The sequence below is a fragment of the Triticum aestivum genome, chromosome 6A (genome assembly GCF_018294505.1).
Source record: "Triticum aestivum cultivar Chinese Spring chromosome 6A, IWGSC CS RefSeq v2.1, whole genome shotgun sequence".
NCBI lineage: Eukaryota > Viridiplantae > Streptophyta > Magnoliopsida > Poales > Poaceae > Triticum > Triticum aestivum.
In genome coordinates, this window is record NC_057809.1 from 96,165,633 (window position 1) to 96,192,488 (window position 26,856).

At 49.7% G+C, this 26,856-nt stretch overlaps 1 pseudogene; it reads left to right on the plus strand.

The window, feature by feature from the left end:
* Window positions 1-12,933: 12,933 nt before the first annotated feature.
* LOC123130375 (cytochrome P450 81Q32-like) lies at window positions 12,934-17,746 on the plus strand (annotated as a pseudogene).
* The last annotated feature ends 9,110 nt before the right edge of the window (window positions 17,747-26,856 follow it).

A 26,856-nucleotide genomic window follows, 5' to 3' on the forward strand; every position in this document is an offset into this window, starting at 1 on the left:
AACAGAGCAACATTGCCCGGTTAAAGGACCAATGCCTCAATTATAAGACAATTCACATGAGCCCTAGCACATCACAAGAATCATAGCATCCATCCACAGTGACATAAGAGGTCAAACCCTAGCATGTCATAGCCGTGGCTCAATGACGACGAGTGCAGAGCAACCGGAGGTAAGGAACAGAGGAAGGAGAGGAGCTCACGGTGCCAGTTTTGTAGCCGATGCTAAACAGCAATGCCGCCGCCCCCGCATGGCTGCGGGGCCAATGTAAGACGCCAAGGCCGGATACCGAGCCTGCCACCATGGACCTTGCCTGCCACGGATCCCTTCTCCTCTGCATCAATGATGATGCTGTACCATATCATGCACAAGGACATCACACATAACAAATCTTTAGCTCAAATCCAAAATCAATAGAACAAATCATGGGGATCCAAAAAGAAAGGAGCAGCTAGCTCACCTGTCCTTGGCGCTGGAGCAGGGCTTCATGGACTCGGGCTTGGCGGCTACTTGCCCAATGCAGCCGTCAATGACCTTGTTGAGGTACACCAAGGGCATTCTCAATCAGCTGCACCCGCATCACAAAACTGAGGAAAGAAGAAGTCAATCAGCGTCACATGGGCTAGATTGCATGAGTAAGCAAGCATGGACCAAAGAAGTATTAACTACACAGAGCATGACGGGGAACTGTTTCCATTTTTTAGAAAAATAAAGGATAAAATAAGGGTAGTATCTCTTCTTCTCAGATTAGAGGAAATACTTAGCAGAGAGAAGAAAATAGCACATGGTCATATATAAGAACTAGATGCCTGTACATAGCACGTAAACATGATCTTCTATTATGCAGAACACATTTGCACCACAAATATAATTGGTAATTTTCTGTAAGATAGCTGACATGAGCAAAACACATACACATGGGCTAGATTGCATAAGTAAACATGCAGGAATAAGAAATACACTAATTACACAGAGCAGACCAGCATAAGGTAATCAAAACATGTTCTAAGATTAACTCTAGCATGCTATACTATACAATCAAAACATACAACAGTAACAAGAGCTAGTACAAGCTATATCTAAATAGAAATGAGCAGTAAAACAACTCAATGTTTGTGCTCAGCTAAGTGAACTTAGGCAATTGCCGAAATAAATAAACTTTATCTAAGCATGTCTAGTAAGCAAAGAACCAACCTAGCATACTGGTAAACAAGTTTGGATTCAGGCACGTGTTGATCAACTAAGGTTCATTTAACCGACAGATCCATTTGGTACAAAAAACAAACAGATTACCACGTGAAACAAATGGAAGGGCGTAGCTCATACAAGCATGCACAAGGGCCTAACTAAGCACAAGGACCACTTTCAACAATAAGATCATCACAAACACATGATTGTGGTGGCCAGAAGACCGCCACCACCGACAGCTTGACCATATAACCGAGCCCTTACTCATTAGCTCAATGGCCAGTACCACAAAATCGGCAGCGGCTCAATGGCTACCATCTCAGGGCACAAGACGGGAGTGAGGAAACCATGGACTCACCAGAACTAAAGAATGGGCGGCCACCACCGCCACTATTGTAGAAAGAGCGATGTCATCACGCGGCAGGGGAAGCCGAGGTTGTCGCCGAGGAGGACGTAATCCACTGAGTGATAGTAGCTGGACAAGGAGGTTACGACGTAGCTGAACATGGCAACCATAAAAGCAAGTCAGAGATGATTAAATATAGGATTTTGTTACAGAAACATTAAATTTGTATTATGATTCCCTTGACATGGTAGCTCAAGAAACACATAATGTTATTTTGATCCACAAAACATTCAATTCGCATTTCAAAATGTTAATTTGATCTCCATTAACATCTTGATGTCGGGCAGTGTACCAATAGTCACTGCGTTGTAAAAGAAGCTTCTTTTACAAGGTAGTGACTGCAAAAGAAGCTTCTTTTACAAGGCAGTGACATCAATAGCAGAGTGCAAGCAACAAAAAATCACTGATATGCGTCTTGTACATTGCAAAGCGTATGTCCAGAAGCTAGATGAATATGCTCTATCACTTCCTTTGCATGTGCACCAACAACATTGGGAACACACAAAAGTTGAGTATAACTAGCTATTGTAGGAACATAAAGCATGCGCTGAGACTGCAATATAAACAAAATGTTACATTCCAATACAAACTGCACAATGCATGTTAGAGCTTTCACGCTTGAGCACTTTAACTTTGTTTGAGAAAAGTACAAACTATGATGAAATAAAAGAAACAACACATAGTATATGCACTAGATACCTTTGTGACATTGCTTCCATCGCCATGCACTTGGCTTCCTGGGAGGCGTCATGGATCTCCTCGGTCACCTTGACCAATGGGTATTCCATCTGCCAAAGAAAGTTGGCATGGTTCAGGCCACTCCGATCAGGGCAATGGGCTAAGAACATAGAGACTACTACTGTGCTGGAGAAGTAAATTGTGTGCTAGAGCAAGCTACTACACTATGTGACTGGATTATGAAGAGTACGTCAGACTGGAACAGGGCAGTGAGGTGCGATAAATTATTCATAGAAGAAAAGAGCATAAACCCCATCTGGAGCAAGGTAGCAGCAACCCTTTGCCATATAAAGCTTACGTATTTTCTGCATCTAGTTTAGTCCACAAAGAACAGAAGCGCTACCCAAACAATAGTAACGGTGAACCACCCAGACATCATACGCAAACCACAGAATTTCATCATGCTCCTACAGGAGAATCTGGGAGTCTAGTGGCGTCAAACAGCTGGGTTTTTTTTCGAAAAGGAGGGACTCCCCGGTCTCTGCATCAGAATGATGCATACGGCCACATTTATTAAAAATTAAATGAGGTTCAACAAGGTCTTAAAGTCTGGAAACAAAAAAGAACGGCTAGCTCACACAGAGCCTCAACGTCGATAACAAAATGCCCAAGAAACCACAACCGGCTGGCAAAATAGAAGATAGGTAAACTAATCGCCTATCCTATTACATGACCGCCATCCAAACCGGTTGAAGATATCCTGCGCTATCATCTCCCACCGGAAAGATCCAGTAACCAAACGCTCCCTGGCCTCCGTCGGAGTGAGTAAGGACCACATACGGATCAGCGCAGTAGCCCGGAATAAAACCTGCAAAAAATGAATAGTTGTTGTTCTGTTAAAATCCAAATCATTTCTGTAGTTCCAAATTGCCCATAACAACGCACATACTCCTACACGAATGTGTCTAGCTGTTTCAGACTCTATCCCAGCAAGCCATGTCCCGAATAACGTGTTGACCGAAGTCGAAGGAGTAATGTTAAAGGCAATTTGCACAGAGCGTCACAAAACTCTTGCCAACGGGCAGTCAAAAAAGAGGTGCTTGATAGTCTCGTCCCGATCACTGAAACTACACCTAGTAGAACCTGTCCAGTTGCGCTTAACCAAATTATCCTTTGTTAAATTACTTGTTTATGGACGAACCACATAAACACTTTAATCTTTAAAGGAACCTTGACTTTCCAAACATGTTTGGAACTAGGAATAACACTAGAGTTAATGATACCGATATACATCGATTTGACAATGAACTCCCCAGATCTAGTAAGCTTCCAACACAACTGATCGGGCTGAGGAGCTAACTGAACCTCCATCAGTCTACGCACCAAGTGAAGCCATGCTTCCCATCGTTCGCCCACAAGCACCCCCCTAAACTGAATATTGAGGGGAATTGACTGCATAACCGTGGCAACAAGAGCCTCCCGACGCTGAACAATACGATAAAAGGACGGATACTGGATCGCCAAAGGCGCATCACCAAGCCACGCATCCTCCCAGAAGCGAGTGGTGTTTCCATTTCCGACAATAAACTTAGTTATGTTAAAGAAGGTAGCTTTGATTCTTATAAGCCCCTTCCAGAACGGCGAATCAGTTGGTCTCAGTGTGACCTGGGACAGGGTCTTGGACTGTAGATATTTACTACGTAGAATCTGCGCCCACGTTGCCTCCGTCTCAAATGACAACTTATACAACCACTTACTGAGAAGACATCTGTTCTTGACTTCAAGATTCTCAATACCAAGGCCCCCCTGGTCCTTTGGTCAACAGATGATATCCCATTTGGCGAGTCGGTATTTTCTCTTAAGTTCATCACTCTGCCAGAAGAATCGGGATCGATAGAAGTCCAGCCTTTTCCTAACCCCAACTAGGACCTCAAAGAAGGATAGGAGAAACATAGGCATACTCGTGAGCACCGAATTAATAAGAATCAATCGGCCTCCATAAGACATGAGTTTTCCTTTCCAGCAACTCAGTTTCTTCTCAAACCGATCCTCGATGCACTTCCACTCTCTGTTTGTTAGCTTACGATGGTGAATGGGAATACCTAGATACGTAAAAGGCAAAGCCCCCAATTCACATCCAAACAATTATCTATAAGCCTCTTGTTCGTCTTTGGCTCTACCAAAGCAGAACAGCTCGCTTTTATGAAAATTAATCTTCAATCCAGTCAATTGTTCAAATAAGCATAACACCAACTTCATATTTCTCGCTTTTGCCAAATCGTGTTCCATAAAGATGATTGCATCATCAGCGTATTGCAGGATGGACACACCACCATCGACTAGATGAGGCACCAAGCCACCCACCTGACCGGCCTCCTTTGCCCTCCCTATCAGGATCGCCAACATATCAACCACAATATTGAACAAGATTGGAGACATAGGATCACCTTGTCTCAGGCCCTTGTGTGTCTGGAAATAATGATCTATATCGTCATTCACTTTAATTCCAACACTCCTTTTTTGCGTGAACGATTCCATCTGGCGTCGCCAAGCTTCATCAAAGCCCTTCATGCGTAAGGCCAGTTGAAGGAACGGCCATTTGACTTTATCATACGCCTTCTCGAAATCCACCTTGAAAATAACTCCGTCAAGTTTATTCGTGTGAATCTCATGGAGCGTTTCATGAAGGACCACAACCCCTTCCAGGATCTTCCTGTCCGGCATGAAAGCAGTTTGAGTAGGCTGCATCACAGCATGCGCAATCTGTGTGAGCCTAATCGTCCCGACCTTGGTAAAATTTTTGAAACTAACATTCAGAAGACAGATAGGCCTGAATTAATCGATTCTCACGGCCTCTGTTTTCTTAGGAAGCAGGGTTATTGTTCCAAAATTTAGCTGAAAAAGCTGCAGTTGTCCCAAGAACAAATCATGGAACATCGACAACAGGTCCCCTTTAATAATATGCTAGCACTTCTTATAAAACTCAGCCGGGAAACCATCCGGGCCGGGGGCCTTATTATTTTTCATCTCTAAGATAGCCTCGAACACCTCCTTTTCCGAAAAAGGAGCGGTTAAAATATCGTTCTCGACAGCAGTAAGTTGAGGTACATCTTCAACCCTAGACTCGTCCAGAGACACACAGTTCTCCTCTGGTGGTCCAAACAATTGTTTGTAGTACTCAGTAATGTATAACTTTAGGTTCTCCTGGCCGATAATCGTACCCTCATCTTGTTCAAGCTGAAAGATTCTCTTCTTCCTGTATTTGCCATTGGCTATCATGTGGAAGAATTGAGTGTTCGCGTCCCCCTGGACCACTCTTCGTACCTTGGCCCATAGTGCCCACTTTAATTCTTCTTCACGAAGGAGTTCTTTCAGCCTCATCTCCGCGTCAAGCTTGGTATGAAGCTCGGCGGCTGGCAGAACCGTGGTTTCTGCTTTTACATCCAAGGACTAAATAAGGGCAAGGAGCCGTTCCTTTTCAACCTTATAAATCCCACTAAAATGTTTAGCCCACCCACGTAGGAAACTTCTCAGGTGCCTAATCTTATTCTGCCAGCGCTCAAGCGCATTCCTACTGCATGCATCCTTAGCCCACTCTCTAGCTACAAGATCCAGGAAGCCTTCTCTTTCGAACCACGCAAGCTCGAACGAGAATAAATTCTTGTTGCCCGGGTATGTAGCCCCACCAGAGTCAAGAAATAGAGGCGTGTGATCAGAAATACCACGAGAGAGAGCCTGAACTGTTACAAAGGGAAACTTTTGTTCCCATTTGACACTTGCGAGTACACGATCCAACTTTTCAAACGTTGGATTTGGCATGGCGTTAGCCCATGTGAACTTCCTACCTGAAAGCTCAATCTCTCTCAGATCCAAGCTTTCAATAATAGTGTTGAACATGAACGACCATCTCTCGTCAAAGTTATCATTATTCTTCTCATCACGCCTCCTAATAATGTTAAAGTCTCCCCTAACCAGGATTGGGAGCTGCTCAGACCCGCAAACTCTAACAAGGTCAGCCAAGAAATCTGGTTTGAATTCTGACTGTGCGTCACCATACACCGCCACCAAAGCCCAGTCAAATCCATCAACCTTCGACCGCACCCTGAACTTAACAGCAAAATCTCCCAGGACCACACTTCGAACTTCGAGAGACTCGTATCTAACACCGAGTAAGATCCCACCCGATCTTCCTCGCGGCGGCAGACAGTGCCAGTCAAACTCAATACCACCCGATAAAGTATTGAGAAATTGTGGTGAGAAATTTTCTCTACTAGTTTCAGACAACGCAATAAAGTCCAATCTATGCTCGATGGATGCTTCTGCAAGAAACCTTCTTTTAGCCAAGTCCTTAAGACATCTGCTATTCCAAAAGATTCCTCTCATAGCTCGTCATGGAATTTTTTAGCTGTGCGAATCCTAGCACTCCTATGAACTGCGGACGTCGGGTAAATCTTGCGATTCCATTTGCGCTTAGGGCTGGTCCTCATGTTCACACGGTCCTCACTCCCAGGTTCTGGAGGTCTTACTACATCAATCTCGACACTCTCATCCTCCTCTTCCGGCTCCGGGAGGGGATTAGCGAGATCGGCACAAAAATTATCCAGCACCCGGACCCCCAAAGCATCAATCTCGGAGTCATTCATGGGTTTGACGGCAGCTAAGTTACGAATCATATCTAAAGCCCTGTCGGCCTCTAAATCCAGTAAATCATTAATGGAATTAGAAATTTCACCATTATTACTACCTAGTGAAATCCCTAATTGGTTTGCATTATCAACAATCTCATCGTTCGAAAAATGCAAGATGGAATTAGAAGTATTAACTGACATACCAGTAGTGACCTGGACGTCACGAAGCTTGGCCGCCCTCATGGCGCACCGCTGCTGCATGTCGTCCACCTCCGGCTGGTCCTGAAGACGGCAGCTCAACCGTCGGCCCTCAGACGCCTGGTCCAGAATCCCGCCGAATGCTATCACCTCCTCCCGAGTGAAGTTGCCCGGGGAGTGACCTCCTGTCACCCCCCCCCCGAACACTCAACTGGTCTCCACGGCCGGGAGAAGGCACCGAGTCAGTTGATGAGGTACCATGGGCCGCCTGCCCACGCTCCCCATCCACCCCAGCCCACTGGCCAAAGGTGCTCGCCGACGCCAACGGTGGGGCGACCACCCTAGGCACGGAAGGTGAAGAGGGCTCCGAGGCCACCTGCCCCGAGCCCCCTCCATAGACCGGACCTGCCACGTGCAGTCCCGGCCTAGCGAGAGGTGAAGAGGGCGCCGAGGCCACCTGCCCCGGACCCTCTCCCGAAGGTAAAGCCTCCATCACGGTAACCCCGACCGGTGCGAAAGGAGAAGGGGTGCCGAGGCCACCTGCCTCGAACCCCCTTCAGAGCTCGGAACCACCACCTTTAGTTCCGTCGTCGCAACAGAATCAGAGGGAGGCGAGAACACCAGCTCCAAACCCCCCCCCCCCCTCCGCGCAAGAACCCTCCATGCCCAGACCCTCAAAGTCCAACGCTGGTAAAGAGTGCTCAAAAGCCTCAAAAGACTCCACCCGCTCACTCCACAGTCTCGGAGGTGCAGTAGCTGGCTCGATAGACCCAAATCTCAGAGTGGTCGAAGGCACCGAGGAAGGTGGAGCCGTCCCATCCCCGGTCGTCTGAGCAACAGACCCCAGTCCCTCGGACATCTCTCGTCCAGGATCAGCGACCGGATTCTCCTTAACTCCCAAACCGTCATCACCCTCGTGCATATCAACGTCAGTCACGGTAGCTGCCTTAGCCAACAGGCTCTCATCCTCAAACTCAATCTCAAGGTTGTAGATCCGGCCTCGATATGCCCACTTGACCACAGCAGGCACAAACTCAATGTCCAAAATACTAACCAGTAAACGAGCAACCCCATGAGCTCTAGTAAAGGCCATATCCACTCGCTCAGGCTTTCCCACCATGATGCCCAAGCTAGCAACGACCCTAGCATCCCGCATAGGCTTCGAAGGAGCTCCCGAAAAACATAACCATGCCTGGGTAAGAGGTTTACCCTGAGGCTCCACCAACTTCCACTCTTGGAACTCAAGGATGCCCTCAGTGCCTGGCACTTTGCACATCCCAAAACTCAGCAGCCTCTGCAAATTCTCCACTGACGGGAACTCAACCCGAAATAAATTTGCCTCAAGACTGACAAGATCCCAGTGGAAGTCCTCTGGAGCAAGCTCCCGGAGCTGTTGCACAATCTGGGTCTCAGAGACTTCTCCTCTAGTCACTTTGACAACCCAGTGGTCACACTCTGAGCCTCATCAGGAACCTCCCTCTCAGTCGAAGACTCAAAAAACATGAGCTCAGCACAGTACACTCCATACATCATAAGAGTCGGTGCCTGATCCCTCAAAAGCGGACAAGCCCCCGAGTCATGGGCTGGTAACCAAACCTGAGACAGATCTAACCATGGTAGATTGGTCTCACAGCCAGAGTAGAAAATAGTCCATAGCAAAGCATTCGTTCATTCTATCCATAAAATAAAAGCTAAAATGCATCAGCCTAGCACTCACAGGTGCGGGAGCCATCTGTCGTAGAGGTCAGCCCTCATGAACTGATCGGACTTGACGATCCTCCGGGCAGCCACCACCGACAGCGGCGCCGCTAGCTCCGCCGTCGTCTCTGTCAGACAGTGTTAACTGATCACAAGTTTAGACCGTCTCCATCGTGGGATTTTTTTCCCGTGAAGAAATGTTGCATCAAAAAAAGAGGCAATAAACAAAAGGTCAAACTGTTGCTGAAACACATCATCATTGAGGTTTTTGCAACAAGAGTGAAGTGTTAACTGATCGCAAGTGGGGACTAAACCTATTAAAATTCACTCACCACAGAAGTAAAAGAAATAGTAAGAGAAACAGGGGAGCATTGAATGCAACTACAGTTGAGCACAGTGATCATGATCAGACCACCAGGCAAACTTGCTTTCATTTATTTCCTTTTGGAGCGTAATAATATGTTAAAGATAAAAAATATAGAAAGAAAATGGTGCCCAGGGACTGAGACAGAACAGAATCTTAGACGGGGGACCGGGGGGGGGGGGGGGGGGGGGGGGGCAATGGAATATGCACAACCTTGACGGGGCCGAACACAAGAACTTAGAGAATTCTAAGATAATAAATATGGGTTTGTTTGAGAAAAAGTCACCGTGGACTCAAAAAAATGTTAGCCCATCACTGGATGTGCCGTTGTACCTAACTCCGTCAGTGGACTGACAAGGAACTCAAGAAAATAGTTGCTGGAAGCCAAAAATTAGGCTGAGATAGGAAGCCAAACATAGATAGTTGACACAATTAGGGACACTATTCTGGAACCCATTCAACAAGAAATATCCCTGACCATATAAGAAATACACATTACACAGCACCTACACTACACATGCCTTGCTAAAAGTTCTACGAATCATCAAAATGCTTAACTTCTACCACGGTTCGTGACCATGAACATGGTCAAGCCTGCCCTAAAAAATCTCCAAAAAATTACTACCAAGCGCACTAGTTAGGTCTAGCACAGAAAATAGCAACTTCCAGTCATCTTATTGCATCATGCTGCATTGTCTCCAACAAAAATTAGCGTATTTGAAGTTGAGCCTACCCTTCATTTGCTTTCTAGATTCGCCACTGCATACACTCATCTCGATAAACGCTCTCATGTACACCCTAGCCCTATGAGCACCTTCGAGAGACTGCGCCAGTGGGTTTTGAGGTTGACGAAGACACCATGATGCCTCGCTATTGATAGAAACGTCGTCTATCACTGAAAGAACACTCGACACACAAGTTTCAAACCCGAGGACTGATTCCTTGTGAGCTGCGAGTACAACCATCCTCCTAATCATCCAATCACATATTGATTATCCAGTGAATATATTTAAAAACCACGAGTGAGAGTGAAGCATCGACGACGGAAAATTTTACTGTTTCTCTTACAACAATGGTAGATTTCAGCGGAAAAACAGTATGACAAACAAATCTGTTACCAGCGACAATAAGACACCCATGAAACAATCATCCAGTCGCTAAGTCGCTAGGCATATAGATTGCGTGGCGTAGGCAGACGGTATTGCTCATGACGTGAGGCAGCTCACGTAAGTCTTTGGTCATGCTTGAGGTTTAGAAGGACTAGAGCACGAGTCTTAGGAATTACTATAAGCGACACATCAATAATGGCTCTTTCCATACAAAATGCAAACACATACTCACATACATACAGATATACTCATTGGCGATTCTACTCAACAGTCTTGAACATGCTCAAGCCTGCCCTCAAAAATCACCAAAAAAATTATTACCAAGCGCACTAGTTAGGTCTAGCACAGAAAATAGCAACTTCCAGCCATTTTATTTTATCATGCTGCACTGTGTCCAACAAAATTTAGCATATTTGAAGTTGAGCCTACCCTCCATTTGCATTCTAGATTCGCCACTGCATACACTCATCTTGATAAACGCTCTCACGCACACCCTAGCTCTATGAGCACCTTTGAGAGACTGAGCCGGTGGGTCTTGAGGATTGACAAAGACACCATAATGCCTCGCTATTGATAGAAACGTCACCTATCACTAAAAGAACACTCCGCTTTGATAAGACACACAAGTTTCAAACCTGAGGACTGATTCCTTGTGAGCTGGGAGTACAACCATCCTCCTAATCATTTAATCACATATTGATTATCCGGTAAACATATTTAAAAATCACGAGTGAGAGTTAAACATCGATGACGGAAAAATTTACTGTTTCTATTACAACAATGGTGGGTTTCAGCGGAAAAACAGTATGACAAATAAAACATGGTTACTAGCGGCAATAAGACATCCCATAGTTGCTTAACAAAACAGTCATCCAGTCGCTAAGTCGCTAGCGATATAGATTGCATGGCGTAGGCAGACGGTATTGCTCATGACGTGAGGCAGCTCACGTAAGTCCTTGGTCATGCTTGACGAATTAGGGTCTCTTTGATGCAAAGGATTTTTATAGGATTTTTGAAGGATTGGAATTCTTAGGAATTTTTCCTACGTTAGTCGTTTGATTCGTAGGATTGAATCTTGTAGGATTTTTTTCTAAGAATTTATTTGTACTGCATTTCACAGGAATTCTAACATCCACTTCAACCTCTTGAAAGAAATCCTTTGCTTTCCTCATGCCACAATCAAACAAACTCAAATCCTATAGAGATCCAATGAACATGCCATTTCAATCTTACGTTTTTACTATTCCTATGTTTTTGTAATCCTATGAATCAAAGAGGCCTTTACTGTAAGCAACACACCAATAATGACTCTTTTCATAGAAAATGTACTCCTGGTACCAAGTAGATTGGCTGCCTGATTTATCTAGTCTTATGCTAGTTTCTCTTGTTGTTTTGGTCAATAGGACTTTTGAAGTTCTAGTTTTGTTCGCATTTGAGCTGATGATTCTTTTCACACCGTAAGAATCGCTAGAGCATCTACAACAGCCACGCGAAAAGACGTGCGCGCAATAAACTGGCATTTTAGCACGTGTGAGATGTTTTCGTGCGCTTCAACGGAGGCGGAAAACTAACGCACGCGGAAAAAAAGGGAGCTCTCACGCTAGATTTGGCGCATCGCGTTCGGCGCGCCTATAAAATTGCAGCGTCCTATGCCGCTCTCTCGTTGCTCCCTCTACCGCTTTCTCTCCTCGCCGCCGACACGTCATCACCGCGTCACCATGCCACCACGCCGCCGGGGAGCTTCGGGCTACTGCGGCGTCCGCGTGCGTCCATCCGGCACCTACTCCGCCGAGATTCGGTCCGGCGACGTGCGCCTCGGCCTCGGAACCTTCGACACCGCCTAGGAGGGCGCCCGCGTGTATGACGCTGCGGCGTGGCGCCTCCGGCGGTCCCGTTGGGACATGAACTTTTCGGACGTGGCGACGCGGGAGCGGACGCAGGAGTTGGCGCCTCCCCTGCGGCTTATCACCGACGAGGATCATCGCGAGAACCGAAGGCCAACGCTTCCCGCAAGACATCATCAATGAGCAACCGTTCTTCGCCGAGAGAAGGGTGGAGAGGGAGGAGAGGAGAGAGGAGCGAGCCGCCTATCGCGAGGACAAGTGAACGCGGAAGGCGGTCGTTAAATTCAACATCGCGCTAGGAGATGTGTCGTCCTTGGACTCCAACGACGAGCGTTCCTTAACACCTATGCTCAGACGTCGGAAGAAGACATCACCAAGGCAGAGGTCGAGTCGGAGAATGACGAGTAGTAGTAATTTTTTTGTTTTATTTATCTATCGTAGGAGAATGCTTTGAACTATCGGAGTCAAATGTGTATCGAATTATAGTTCAAAAAAAAACATAACGCGCCTGCTAAAACGGCTCGGGCGTGCTTTATTTTACGGCGGCCGCTTGAGCCAGCGCATCGTCGCGCGTAAAAGTTGGCTTATCTTACGCTGTATTCTTTTTTTAGCACATCGCGCATTGCGCGTCTGTTGAAGATGCTCACGATAGGCAACGTGCGTGCTACAAGTATATAGCAAGCGCTGAGGCTTTTCAAGGCAATGCCAATGCTAGCCATACACACGGCCACCGGCATGGACAGCGGCGGCGTTTTCCTGCTCCATCTCGTCCTGCTCACCAGTGTCGTCGCGACTTTCATTCGATCGCGTCGGTCGTCGGGTGATGGTGGAACCACACCGAGCCCACCATTGCTCCCGCTGCTGGGCCACCTCCACCTGAGAGCATCTTCAACAGGCGCCGGTCGCGTCGCGTGCAAAAAACACATATGCCATGCGCGCATCGGCTGGTTTGGCGCGGCGTGCAGCGCTGGTTCCAGCGGCCGCGCTAAAATACAGCGCGCGCGTTGCTCCAACAGCGCGTCAAAATGCAGCGCGCGCGATTCGCCGGTGCATTGCATATGGCATCTTTCAACACAAAATATTGAACATTTTCAACACAATAAAAATTTCACACAAACAAGTTGATGAAGTTCATGCCCACAAGTTTAAAATCATGCTCACAAGTTCATCCAACCAAGTTCAAAATGCAAATCAAGTTCAATACACAAAGGAAAGACACATCATTCCTCGTCCTCGTCCTCGTCTTCGTCCTCGTCCTCTTCTTCGGAAGACGATTCTTCCGCCTCCGAAGATAAATCTTCCTCCCTCTCCTCATCGCGCACCGCATCACGTGAAGCTCCGACAGTGTTGGCAAGATCTTCAACGGCATCTTCATGGGAATGTGTGCGAGGAGGCTCATCGAAAGACATTCTGCCCATGACGGCCGAAGGTGCACCCATGCCTCCCATGAGGGAAGAAAAACTCATGCCTCCCATCATGGCCATAGCGTCGGGGGGTGCTCTAAAGCCAGCCATGCCTCCCATTGCACCTAAACCGCCCACGGTACCTCCGAAGCCACCCATGGCACCCATGGCGCCGAGGCCACCGCCACCCATGGCGCCGATGCCACCGCCACCCATTGCGCCGAGGCCACCGCCACCCATTGCACGAACCATGGCTCTTTTTTGGATCAAGACTTCTTGTTGGGCAAGATTGACATACTTCTTTTGCGCCGTATTGAGGTTAGTTGTGTCCAAGAAGAACAAGTGCTTCTCCCATTTCAACAATCTAGTTCGCTCCTTATTGCTCACCTTCCTCTCCTCCAAAGCCACCTTCCTCTCCTCGGCCGCCACCCTCCTCTCCTCGGCCGCCAACCTTCTCTCCTCGGTCGCGACATCTTGGGTCCTTGCCATTTTCCTCACCTCGTTGGCTTCTTTTCTTACCTTCACAATAGCTTCCATAGCATTTTTAAGCTCATCATCTCCTTTCCTCTTCTTCCTTTCGGTTTTGTCTTTCTTGCACCCATCCGGCCGCTTTGGCTTCGAGTATGAAACCGAGTTGGGTGTCGGGCTTCTCTTGTCGTCATCACTTGATGCATCATCCTCCTCCTCATCATCATCATCCAACTTAATTATTCGCTTCCGTTTGTCACTCAAATGCAAATCATCCAAATCTTCACGCTTCTTCCATTTCTCATCATCCTTCAATACTTCATAGCAATGAGGCAAAGTAAATACTCTTCCTTTCTTGATCTTCCCCTTCTTGGTTTTCCTCTCCTCTTCTTTGAACAAGTTTTGCGCAATGTTGTACTACATGAAAACAAAGCAAGTTAGCACCAACAACAAGCACAACAAAGCAACTTTAGCACCAACATGTAAGATAAAATGGCACTTACTCTATCATCTTCATTTGTGCCACTTGGGTTCAACTTGTCAACCGCCTTTTGACAGGCCGCCCACCTTTGACAATCCGAGTTGATTGTCGACCATCGGGACCTAAGTGATCGGTTGGAGCGGTCAATTCCACTCACGTTGCGAGCATCAAAGTGTTCCTTCATCCGGTTCCAATAAGCATCTCTACTTTGATCACCTCCAACGGATGGATCCCTCGACACTTGCAACCAAGTATTGCATAGTAAGATGTCATCGGCATTGGTGTAATTGCCCGCTCTTCCTTTCGGTGCGTCGACAATGCCCTCACCCTCCTCGTCCACCACGAACTCATGGTCTTCAAAATGCATGTCATTGGTTTGAGACCAATGCGAATTGTTGGAGCCAACACTCATCGTTGACATGTATGCATCATCATTGAGACTACAATTTTTTTTGCACAATGCAAATAAGCTATCTATATGTGACGAATGCATTCAAAAAATAACAAAAAAATGAAAAGTTAGAATTTTTTTACCTTGGAGGCATTTCGTCGAACATGTTGTGCGCGCCGGCCGCCGGCTCAACGAGTGAGCTTGCGGTGCTTCGGCAGCCGCTGCACCCGCCGCACGCCCCGCAAGCTTCTTCCTCTTCGCCTTGGAGGTGCCGGAGCCGTCCGCCGTCTTGTTTTTCTTCGCCGATGTCTTGCCCTTCTTTGGCCGCGCCGCGTTGGGGAGCTTTGAGGAGGGGCGGCGGCTCGGGCCGGCGCCGGCGCGACGCCACCCGTCGCCGAGGTCATCCGCGGCGGCATGAAGAGGTCGCGCGCGAGGCCGCTCGTCGGAGGAGCTCCGGCGAAGGCGAGGCCAACTCCACCCGGGCTAGGGTTTGTGGCGGCGGCGGCGGGGCAGGGGGGGGGGGTCGCGGCTATAAGCGGGGTGCCGGCGCGTGCGTCCATGGGTGTGGGCCGCCGGCGCCGGCGCGCGCGGGGCTTTGGAGGGGGAGAAGAAGAGCGCAGTGCGAGCGTCGTGTGTGCCGCACGCGGAAGCGGGCGCCGCAAATACACCGCGCGAGGTACCGCTTCCTAGCGCGCGTCCAACTGCTTATACCGCGCGCGCGGTTATTGCGCGCCCGCTGGAGCCATCCGCCGGATTACGCGCGCGCTAAAACGGGGGATTTTGCGGCGCGGCGTCTGTTTAGCGCGCCGGTTAGAGATGCTCTGATCAAGAAGCCGCTGCACCGCTCGCTGGCCACGCTGGCCGCCTCGGCGCACGGCGGGGCCCTGACGCTGCTCGTATCGCTGAGGCTGGGGGCGCGCCCGGCGCTCCTCGTGTCGACGCATGCCGCCGCCGAGGAGTGCTTCACGGTGCACGACGCCGCCCTGGCGGGACGGCCGCGGCTGCTCGTGGGGAAGCACCTCGGGTACAACTACACCGCGCTTACCTGGGCCTCCCACAGCACCCACTCAGGCGTCCTGCGTCGGTTCCTCGCCGGCAAGCTCTTCTCGCGCCCCGCCTCGATGTACGCACGGCCGACCGTCGTGCCGAGGTCACGTCCCTCGTGGACAACCTGCTCCAGGACGCAGCGGCAGCAGGCGGTGGCGGCGCGCCGGTCACCCTCCGCCCTAGGCTCTTTGAGCTGGTGCTGAACGTGATGTTGCGCGCGGTGACCGCGCACGGGCACTCCGGCGATTTGGGCAGGTTCCAGGAGTTCGTCGAGGAGTCGTTTAAGGTAGTTGGCGCGCCCAGCATCGGGGACTTCTTCCCGGCGCTGCGGTGGGTCGACCGCCTACGCGGCATCGACGCGGCGCATGCGAGGCTGCAGGCGAGGCGTGATGCGTTCGTCGGAGGCCTCGTCGACGACCACACACGAAGGCGGAGCAAGGCCGCTGGTGGACACACGACCAGCGTGATCGACGAGCTCTTGGCGCTACAAGAAGCCGATCCCGAGTACTACACTGACAACGTCTTCAAAGGCATCGTCTTGGTGAGTAGTAGCACCGTAATTGCTTCATCCGACATGACATCGTCACATACTTATATAGCTGCAACGTAACGTCCAACCGATCCAATCCAGGTACTGTTCAGCACCGGGACTGACACGACGGCGCTGACCATCGAGTGGACGATGGCGCTGCTCCTCACCCACCCGGAGGCGCTGCAGAGGGCGAGGGACGAGATAGACGCCAACGTAGGCACGGGACGGCTTGTCGAGGAGGCCGACATGGCCAACCTCCCCTACCTCCAATTCGTCGTGAAGGAGAGCCTCCGGCTGTGCCCCGTCGGCCCGCTCATCCCGGCGCACGAGGCCATGGAGGACTGCACGGTGGGCGGCTTCAGGGTCCCGCGCGGCACCATGATCCTCGTGAACTCGTGGGCAATTAACCGGGACGCCGACCTCTGGGACTCCCCAACGGAGTTCATGCCGGAGAGGTTCTTGGATACGGCCAAGCCCGCGCCCATGATGCCGTTCGGGCTTGGCCGGAGGCGGTGCCCTGCGGAAGGGCTGGCGATGCGCCTTCTTGGCTTGACGCTCGCGGCGCTCGTGCAGTGCTTCCAGTGGGATGCCGGGGAAGGTCGTGCCATTGACATGGCCGAAGGTGCCGGTCTAAGCATGCCTATGGCCACGCCGTTGGCTGATGTGTGCCGGCACCGGGAATTTGTCAAGGGCTTGCTCTTTGCTTCCACTTGATCTGGAAAAAAATTAGGTGGAGACAGGCTGCAAACCTCCTCCCGTGCGTACCCGCTCTAATCTATTGCCACCTGTCGTACCAATGCATCCCACGGCATCCGCTCACGCCCGCTGTAGCGCTCCTTTCTTCGGCTCGATTCCGTCGCTCCCGGCGCTTCCGCTCGGCTCGATCGGTAAGCTGCTATATCGGCTCAAGAAACCGAACACAATCCCCATCTTGTTCCACTTCCAGCGGACAGCCAAGGCCGAGCGATGCCGATGGAGCGAGGTGGCGGCGCCCACGGAGAGTGGCGACGACGGCAGACCAGAAGGCACCATGGGCACCTATGCCCACGACTCCACGAGTGATGCGTGTCTGTGTGAGAGCTGCTCAAATTGTTCGCGTCAGAAGACCTAGATCAGATGGCAGCCGCCTTGGCGGGCGAAGTTGGGCATGGAGGCGCCCTTGCTGGCTCACGGCGTGCAGCGCCCGTTCAGCGAGTATGTGCGTGCATGGTGCCGGCGTGCTCTTGTAGCCATGAGCTTGCTGGATATGATATCCGTGTTCACCAACTGAATGAATTCAGTTTCCCGATTGAAAAGAAGAGTAGCTTTTCACTGATGAACCAACGCCTTCTATAATAGTTTGATTTTCTAGCTTTGTGGTCGTTGCAATTTTCTTGTCAACGGGCATCACAATTGTAATATCCTCTCTCCATAGAGCATGGCTATAATAGTTGAACGAGTATAATTTTCAGATTTCAACTCTGTATGATATTACACTGTATTTCTATTATCAATAAGCAAAATAGTTTCCCTTTTATTGCAGCAGCTGTTCATGTCCGTTTTTTGGATTGCATTGTTATGTGCTCTATGTTGCCGTGCAACTTGTTTGTGTTCCACAAAGCCTCCTACAGTTTAGATGTCAGAGTTTTTTTAACTTCTCTAAATTACCGAAAAAGGCTTTCGCCCCGCTTTATAAATAAAGCAACCACCAAGCACAATGTTCACAAGGTACCACTCGAAACACGAACACACCCAACGTCACCGCACGAAGGTCCAACACAGACGCACAAAACACAACTCACACACAACAACGGTTCAGCTGTGGGCACAGCACCACAAGCCCAACACAACGCCCAGGGACGCACATACAACAAGCGGTGGTGGCGACGGCGACGGCGACGAAGACGCAGAGCTAATCTGGCTCAGGTGGTGGTGGAGGGAGCGGGGAAGCCAGTCGGAGAGCCATCGCGCGAAGCTGAGTGATGATGGAGGTGATGGCGTCTCTCTCCCTGGGGCGGCTAAGCGGCTGCCAAAGCTGCAAGTAACCAGACCATTTGAACAAAGCGTCAGTAGCCCGACGAAGAGGGATACGCTGAATCACAAGTTTATTCCTAACAGTCCACAGCGTCCAGGCAAGGACCCCGATGATCAGCCACCTAATGCGGCATAATGCGGGGGGAGTCGCCTGGAGTTCGGCAAAGAGAGCAGGGAAGTTGGTATGATCCCAGCTTCCACCCACAATCTCGCGGAATCAGCTCCAAAGGAACTGCGCAGACACGCAGGTGAAGAAGATATGGTTCGAGTCCTCTTCAGGCCCACAGAGTGGGCAGCGCCCGTCCCCAGGGCCATTGCGTTTCAGAATCTCAACGCCAGATGGAAGGCGGACACGAATCCACTGCCACAAGAATATCCTAATCTTCAATGGGAGGCGAATCTCCCAAATAGATGAGAGCGCCTCATGACCGGGCGAGGGGGCGATGGCCCGATAGAGAGATTTGGTGGAGAATTGACCGGATGGTTCAAGGCGCCATCTAGCGCGGTCATCATCAGACGTGAGATCCGGCTCATGGAGAGTCACACAGTCAAGCAAGTCCTGCCAGTCCGCATTCTCCGCAGGACCAAAAGGCCTTTGGAACGCAAGGCGCCCAAGGTCGAGAAGGGCGTTTGCCACGGAGATCTGGGGGGCCACCGCAATGGAGAACAGGACCGGAAACCGGGACGCCAGGGGTGCGTCCCCAGTCCAGCGATCAAACCAAAACAGTGTGGCGGTGCCGGACCCGATCTCAATCGAGGTCCCTATCCGGAGGACAGGGAGGAGCTGGATGACAGATTGCCAGAACTGGGAGCCTCCAGAGCGTTGACAGAAGGCGAGTGGCTGTCCGCGGAGGTACTTCTGCTGAATAATGCGCAGCCACAGGCCACCATCTCCGTTGTTAATCCTCCAGAGCCATCGAGTCAAAAGGGCTATATTCATGCGTTTGGATGACATGATCCCAAGGCCGCCCTGGTCGCGGGGTCTACAGATCTCGGACCACTTGACCATTCTCTGAATTATAATTGATGCATTGTCATTCTCAAAAAATAATAATAACTGATGCACTGATAGTTCAGGTTTGCAAAAGGTTTTTTGAACTTCTCTGAATTATAATTGATGCACTGTCATTGTCAAAAAATAATAATGATTGATGCATTGATAGTTCAGGTTTGCAAATAGGTTTAGAGTGGCCTAACGGTGATGTTGGATTTATAGATAACTGGGGTAGGAAGTGGGAACAAGTAAAGGTTAAACAGAGAAACCGATGACACCGAGAACATGAAGTAGATCGTGTGAAGTACACAATATTATTTCTGCATTTTCATGGCCTGCTATGAGGTCTTAAAAGATGTCAAAATGCTCGCTGACGTTCTGCTCAATGGATTGCAAGGAAGCATGTTCTTTTGGTTACAACATACTTTCTTCAGTGAATTTCAAGATTCAGAAGCTTATAATGAAAATAATAATGATACACTATTGTAAATTGTTGAGAATTATTGACTGTAATTTTTCTGATCTGTAAAAGATAGATTCTTGCAATCATCTATAAATTTTAAAAAAAACTGATGTTTTTATATCATCTTTTACATGCTCACATCTTGATTTTGTTGCAAACAGGAAAGCACAGCTAGGTCCTGCTAGCTTTTAGAGAACCTCACTTCCTTTTTGTTAGAAAAGGATGCATCAATGTATCGAAACTGAAAGCATGCAGATTTCATATTTTACATTTGAACATTTCATTGTACTTATATAGCCCTGATTGGAAAGTGATTGCAAATGGATTCAAATTGGACTGAAATTTAAACACCAAGGAGTAGCATTCCAGTAAAGCAGCCCTATGAGAATAAATAAATAATCCTGTAGATATTACAAAGCAAGGTTCCATATTTTTATGATTTGGCACTCCATCAGAATGATGTTGGAATAAGCCACGGCGTGCGGTGTGTCGGGCTAGTCGGGCGCGTCGGGTGCGCGCGGGACATGCGGGATACATTGATACGGTTGGGTTCGTCGGATGTGTCGGTAACGCGTGGGACGGACGGGACATGTAGAACGCAGGAGCGTGGCGTGCATGTGTAGTGTGTGTGCGTGCTCGTGGCAGTAGCATGCGTGTGTACTGGTGGTAGTAGTCAGTCTGTTAGGTGTGGCCGATGAAGTGGAGCTGCCCGCGTCATGCGTCAGTGCATGCGTGGGATGGATAAGAGCATGCTTGGATACGTTTTAGTCCCATGACTAAAAGTAGTGGGACTAAAACTTGTTAGTCTCACCCATGCTTGGATCCAAATACTAAAGAGACTAAAATCTAGTTATTGAGCATTTATTATCCTCCAAACCCTCCAATCCAGAACTAAGGAGAGGAATTAAATGAGGAGAGAGAGAGCTAATACATATTTTAGTAGGTTTCCTATGACTAAAAGATTTTAGCCTCAAGACTAGTCCTAGCCTCTCTTTAGTCAGGGGTGCTTGGAACTTTAGCCTCTAAAAGAGACTATTTTTAGTCAGACTAAAAATAGTCCCTTGTATCCAAGCACCCTCTAAGCTAGCTACTTGCATGGGCCGGTCAAGGCAGTTTGGTAGTGCAGGGATTAGTGGCCACGGCCGGGTCATGTGCGTCGTGGGCATGCAGATTATGTCCGTGCATGCAGCGCGACGGATGCGTGGGCACTGCGTTTGTTGCCAAGGCTACAAAGCCGTCTTTGTAATTCATTGAGTTGGTGGCAATGGGCACAGTAACAGGGGCTGTGAAGCCGGGTGAAAACTCCAGTGTACTGTGTGCTTCTTCTTCTACTACCTCTAGCTACAAGAGAGAGAGAGCTGCAACAACAATTGGTATACAGAGCTTCGGTTCGGGCGATCACCGGCGACCATGGCGCTCGTCCCGCACGGCGGCGGCGCGGGCAGATCAGCGACGATGGTGATGCCGATGCTGATCGCGGACAACTACACGGTCTGGGCCATCAAGGCGCAGGCGATCCTCGATGTACACACCGTATGGGAGGCGGTGGCGCCGGGCGACGCGGCGGTGAACGCCCGGAAGGACAAGATGGCGCGCGCGTTGCTTCTCAGGTCGTTGCCGGAGGATGTGCTGCTGCAGGTGTCGACGAAGCTCACCGCCAGGGAGGTATGGGACTCCCTGAAGGTGAGGTTCGTCGGCGCCGATCGGGTCCGTGCGGTGAGGCTGGGGACGCTGCGCGGCGAATTCGACCGCATGAAGATGGCGGGCGGCGAGGAGCTCGACGTGTACGGCGGGAGGCTCGCGGCGATGGCGGCGAGGTATGCCAACCTCGGGAGATGATGGGCGACGCAGCACTTGTCAAGAAGTTGCTGGATACGGTGCCGGATCGTCTCTTCCCCGTCGTCGCCGGCATCGAACAGTTCCACGATGTGACGACGATGGCGTTCGACGAAGCGCTCGGGCGGCTGCGTGCGTTCGGCGAGCGGGTTCGGCGCCGTGGACAAGATGGCGGCGAGCGCGGGGGTGAGCAGCTGCTCATGACGGCGGCGCAGTGGGCAGCACGGGAGCGTCGACACGGCGGTGCTCGGGACGACGACGACGGGCCGCAGCATGGCGTCGGGGAGCGGCGGCAACAGGCGCAGGCGCTGCTACAAGTGCGGGGAGCACGGGCACTTCCGGTGCGAGTGCCCACAGTTGCGGAAAGGACCGGCGGCGGAGCAGGCTCTCTTGGCCGGTGCCAATGTCGACGATGACGGACTCCTCTAGGCCGTGGCTTAGGGGGTGTGTGTTGAAATAAGCCACGCCGTGTGGTGTGTCGGGCTCGTCGGACGCGTCGGGTGCGCGCGGGACATGCGGGATACATCAATACGGCCAGGTTCGCCGGATGTGTCGGTGACGCGTGGGACGGACGGGACGTGTAGAACGCAGCAGCGTGGCGTGCATGTGTAGTGTGTGTGCGTGCTCGTGGCAGTAGCATGCGTGTGTACTGGTGGTAGTAGTCAGTCTGTTAGGTGTGGCCGATGGAGTGGAGCTGTCCGCGTCATGCGTCAGTGCATGCGTGGGATGGATAAGAGCATGCTTGGATACGTTTTAGTCCCATGACTAAAAGTAGTGGGACTAAAACTTGTTAGTCTCACCCATGCTTGGATCCAAATACTAAAGAGACTAAAATCTAGTTATTGAGCATTTATTATCCTCCAAACCCTCCAATCCAGAACTAAGGAGAGGAATTAAATGAGGAGAGAGAGAGCTAATACATATTTTAGTAGGTTTCCTATGACTAAAAGATTTTAGCCTCAAGACTAGTCCTAGCCTCTCTTTAGTCAAGGGTGCTTGGAACTTTAGCCTCTAAAAGAGACTATTTTTAGTCAGACTAAAAATAGTCCCTTGTATCCAAGCACCCTCTAAGCTAGCTACTTGCATGGGCCGGTCAAGGCAGTTTGGTAGTGCAGGGATTAGTGACCACGGCCGGGTCATGTGCGTCGTGGGCATGCAGATTATGTCCGTGCATGCAGCGCGACGGATGCGTGGGCACTGCGTTTGTTGCCAAGGCTACAAAGCCGTCTTTGTAATTCATTGAGTTGTGGCAATGGGAATAGTAACGGGGCTGTGAAGCCGGGTGAAAACTCCAGTGTACTGTGTGCTTCTTCTTCTTCTACCTCTGGCTACACAAGAGAGAGAGCTGCAACAACAATTGGTATACAGAGCTTCGGTTCGAGCAATCACCAGTGACCATGGCGCTTGTCCCGCACGGCGGTGGCGCGGGCGGATCAGCGATGATGGTGATGCCGATGCTGACCGCGGACAACTACATGGTCTGGGCCATCAAGGCGCAGGCGATCCTCGATGTACACACCGTATGGGAGGCGGTGGCACCGAGCGACGCGGCGGTGAACGCCCGGAAGGACAAGATGGCGCGCGCGTTGCTTCTCAGGTCGTTGCCGGAGGATGTGCTGCTGCAGGTGTCGACGAAGCTCACCACCAGGGAGGTATGGGACTCCCTGAAGGTGAGGTTCGTCGGCGCCGATCGGGTCCGTGCGGCGAGGCTGGGGACGCTGCGCGGCGAATTCGACCGGATGAAGATGGCGGGCGGCGAGGAGCTCGATGTGTACGGCGGGAGGCTCGCGGCGATGGCGGCAAGGTATGCCAACCTCGGGAGATGATGGGCGACGCAGCACTTGTCAAGAAGTTGCTGGATACGGTGCCGGATCGTCTCTTCCCCGTCGTCGCCGGCATCGAACAGTTCAACGATGTGACGATGATGGCGTTCGACGAAGCGCTCGGGCGGCTGCGTGCGTTCGGCGAGCGGGTTCGGCGCCGTGGACAAGACGGCGGCGAGCGCGGGGGTGAGCAGCTGCTCATGACGGCGGCGCAGTGGGCAGCACGGGAGCGTCGACACGGCGGTGCTCGGGACGACGACGACGGCCGCAGCATGGCGTCAGGGAGCGGTGGCAACAGGCGCAGGCACTGCTACAAGTGCGGGGAGCACGGGCACTTCCGGTGCGAGTGCCCACAGTTGCGGAAAGGACCGGCGGCGGAGCAGGCTCTCTTGGCCGGCGCCAATGTCGACGATGACAGACTCCTCTAGGCCGTGGCTTAGGGGGTGTGTGTTGAAATAAGCCACGCCGTGTGGTGTGTCGGGCTCGTCGGACGCGTCGGGTGCGCGCGGGACATGCGGGATACATCAATACGGTCAGGTTCGCCGGATGTGTCGGTGACGCGTGGGACGGACGGGACGTGTAGAACGCAGCAGCGTGGCGTGCATGTGTAGTGTGTGTGCGTGCTCGTGGCAGTAGCATGCGTGTGTACTGCTGGTAGTAGTCAGTCTGTTAGGTGTGGCCGATGGAGTGGAGCTGTCCGCGTCATGCGTCAGTGCATGCGTGGGATGGATAAGCTAGCTACTTGCATGGGCCGGTCAAGGCAGTTTGGTAGTGCAGGGATTAGTGGCCACGGCCAGGTCATGTGCGTCGTGGGCATGCAGATTAAGTCCGTGCATGCAGCGCGACGGATGCGTGGGCACTGCGTTTGTTGCCAAGGCTACAAAGCCGTCTTTGTAATTCATTGAGTTGTGGCAATGGAAATAGTAACGGGGCTGTAAAGCCGGGTGAAAACTCCAGTGTATTGTGTGCTCCTTCTTCTTCTACCTCTAGCTACAAGAGAGAGAGAGAGAGCTGCAACAACAAATGATAGAGCAAATTGTTCTCGAAAGCATATGAAAAATCGTCAAACTTCAACCATGTCACACTCACATGTTAAAACAGAAAACATGCTACAGGTCCAGAACTGCTATTTATCGAAATGTAACTTTCTAACGGACGAGGACAATGTGGCTTCTTGTTGAACTCCATGTAGAAGACTTGTAAATCCACCTTGGACGAAAGGAGCAGGCGTGGCCGAAGGCTGCCCATACACATCTGTTGAGAATGTTAGCATGGATGCATTAACATATCCGCCTTCAATAAACGGAGAAGCCATGGTCGAAGGCTGACCATACAAGTCACTTGATAATGTTGGCATTGAGGCAGTAGCATATCCGCCTTGGATCACGGAAGAACCTATGGTCGAAGGTTGCCAATGAACATCATTTGCGAAGTTTGTCATAGCGTCGATGCTACTAGCATTAAGGTCCTACATCATGGAAGATAAATAGTTTAAAACAACAGATTAAGTACAATATGAAAGGAAAATAATGAGTACAAGCCATGTCTTACGATCAATTCATCTGGATCATTGTGTTCCTCTCTATTTTCTGTTGCATTCTTTGGATCTTCTCCTATAGTCAGACATACAAAAATAAAAAAAATAAAAATGACTATAGAAACATATACTGGATAATAGCTTTGCTAGATTGGGTACAATCGATCAATACCTTTCTTTTTAGAATTTTTCTTTTTATTTCCTTTCTTCAAGAGAGATTTTTGATCGTTTACTCTTTGCGCCCTTTACCACCAGAGGCACTCTAAATGATATAATACCTTTTAATGTCTCTGCAACACACTCAGTCGAAACTAGCCGAACCTCGTTGGATTTTTCTTTCATCTTGCTAAGAGAATTATCTGCTTCCAAGTCCAACTTATCTATGGCTTTCTCTAAATCATCAAGAAGCTCTTTCACTGTCGAACATTTCAATGCAACATATGTTGCCTTCCGTGAGATACAGCCGCTTGTGTTTTCAAATTTTCCGTATCAGTTCCTTGCTTCTCAATATAGAAGCCTCTCTTTGCATATTTTGTCCATCTGTTTAGTATATATTGCGATGGCAAAATGAACACATCGTTCATGTTGAAGACTTTGAGAGCATGCTTGCACAACAAACCTATCAGATATGCATTTCATATTTTATCAGCTTGTATTAAAAATCATATTGCAATAAAAAATGTGTACACATACCTATGGATTCAAACTTTCTGCAACAACATGTAACAGTCATATCCGTACTGTTGAATACGACTGTTGCTCCATGCTCTCTACGCATATGTGTAACCATATATGTGAAGATTGGCCCTTCATTTGTTAGCAGTTTACACGAGAATGTGAATTGCATTTCAAATTCTTTCTCAAACTCAGAATACATCCTACTTGTATATGATTCAGCCGCGGTCTTCAACAATGGTAAACTGCTATAAGTAACCGGGTTCTTTCGACGCGAACTAAAATCTTCATCCAACTCATTCTCGCGAAGGCTCGCTGAAACCTTGTCACACTCTACAAGGAGTTCGGAAAGACCAAGTTTCCTACGGAATCTTTTCTTAAAGACATTATTCATTCCTTCGCTCCTTGTATTTGGATCTGTCTTCATAGACACATCTCTTAAAATCCGGTAGAAACTTCTCAGGATGCTTATGAATTACATGCCCGAGATGTTTACCAGCATTTAGATAGATGTGCCACAAGCAAAGACGATGGCTTGTATTTGGAAATACATAAGCAATTGCTCCGTCCATGGCCCTGTCTTGATCAGTGAAAATTGTGCTTGGATGCTTGCCTGACATTGCCGCGAGAAATGTCTCAAATAGCCAAACAAATGAATCAATGGACTCATTAAATATCAGTGCAACCCCAAATATTACTGTCTGCTTGTGATGATTGGCACCAAGGATTGGAGCGAAAGGCAATTCGAACTTATTGGTATCAAACGTGGTGTCAAATGATACAACATCACCAAAGCATGCGTAATCCATAATGGACTGACCATCTGCCCAAAAAAATTAGCTATCTGACCATCCTTCTCATCTACTTGAATCGCATAAAAAAATGGTGGATCCTCTGCTTATTCCTCAAGTATTCTAACAATGTTTTTGCATCATTGGATTCTAAATACTTCTTCCTTTCCTTACCAATCTCATTATTGCAATCCATTTTTGAGAATGGCACTTTGTCGACTCCTCCATAAAACGCTACCATGAAATCATACACCTGAGATGGCTTCATCCCAACTTCACGTATCTGGCCAAT